Source organism: Amblyomma americanum, chromosome 11, assembly GCF_052857255.1.
Source record: "Amblyomma americanum isolate KBUSLIRL-KWMA chromosome 11, ASM5285725v1, whole genome shotgun sequence".
Classification (NCBI taxonomy): domain Eukaryota; kingdom Metazoa; phylum Arthropoda; class Arachnida; order Ixodida; family Ixodidae; genus Amblyomma; species Amblyomma americanum.
The window spans coordinates 26,834,805-26,836,112 of NC_135507.1; positions in this window are offsets into that span (position 1 = coordinate 26,834,805).

Genomic DNA, 1,308 nt, shown 5'->3' on the forward strand with positions numbered 1-1,308 from the left:
ACTCGGTAATATTGTAAAGCCCTCTCCCATCCGTGAGTTCGGCGCAGAAATTTGGGGCGACGCACAAGGCCACTCCGTTTTTTCCGAGACCGCTATACGGGCGCCCCCCCCCCCCCCCCCAAAAAAAAAAAAGCCCCCAAACACGCTCTGCTTTCCGACTCAGGAATAACTACAAATGAATACGGCCGCCAGAAAAGGAGGCTGCGGGCGGGAATCGTTCGAGCGCACGCTGATAACCTATATGTACAAACGTATAGCGACGAAGCCGTTCGAAAGGGGGACAAATGAAGCTATATACTACGCAAGCGTGTGTTCGTAAATCACAATGACCCCGTAACCTGCGTGCCCTTATACCTTCTTTTTCTCTCTCTCTCTCTTCCGTCTCTCGTTCCCAAAGCACCGCTGGTCGCTGCTGGGCTTCCGTTGCACCTGGCCGTGATTACGGCTGGGCAATTGTGTCGCCCCAAAGCGTACGCCCACTGCGGCAAGCCATCGAGTGCACGCCGCACAAACGCGTTGCGGGGGCAGGCCGGGAAATGGCTGTCGTGATGCACGTACCTTTCTATGAACGACTGCGGTCTGTCGGGAATGAAATCCGGAAACACAAAGAGAGGAAAGAGAGAAAGAAGGAAAGATGATTAGCTGTCACGTCGTTCTAACAAAGACGAAGGCAGCTAAGGAGCCACTAATATGTTGCGAAAACTACGCTTAGCCGCATAGAGGTTGGCATGGCATAAGCAAAAGGTTTATGGTTTATGGGGGTTTAACGTCCCAAAGCGAGTCAGGTTATGAGAGACGCCGTAGTGAAGGGCTCCGGAAATTTCGACCACCTGGGGTTTTTTAACGTGCACTGACATCGCACAGCACACGGGCCTCTAGAATTTCGCCTCCATCGAAATTCGACCGCCGCGGCCGGGATTGAACCCGCGTCTTCCGGGCCAGCGGCCGAGCGCCATAACCACTCAGCCACCGCGGCGGCTCATAGCATAAGCAAAAGGATTGCGAGCATTAGTTCTGCACGTTTTCCCCTAACTTAACCCTGCATATGGCGTAAGTTTTATGCGTGTCTCACGTGCATAAAAAACGGGAAATTTTTCAACTTTCAAGATTATTGGTCAATAAGAGTACAAGCAAAACAAGTACGAGGAATCAGCATTGTTGGAGCTCTCATGGTTAAAAAACCGTGACGAGGACCCCCTGATGTGCGGTGCCATAATTTAAACAAGCACAAAGGCAGTTGTCTGCATGTTTCCGGTCAATGGAAGGCAGCTTGAATAAACGGTCTGCTGTCAACGTTCCCATCGCAAT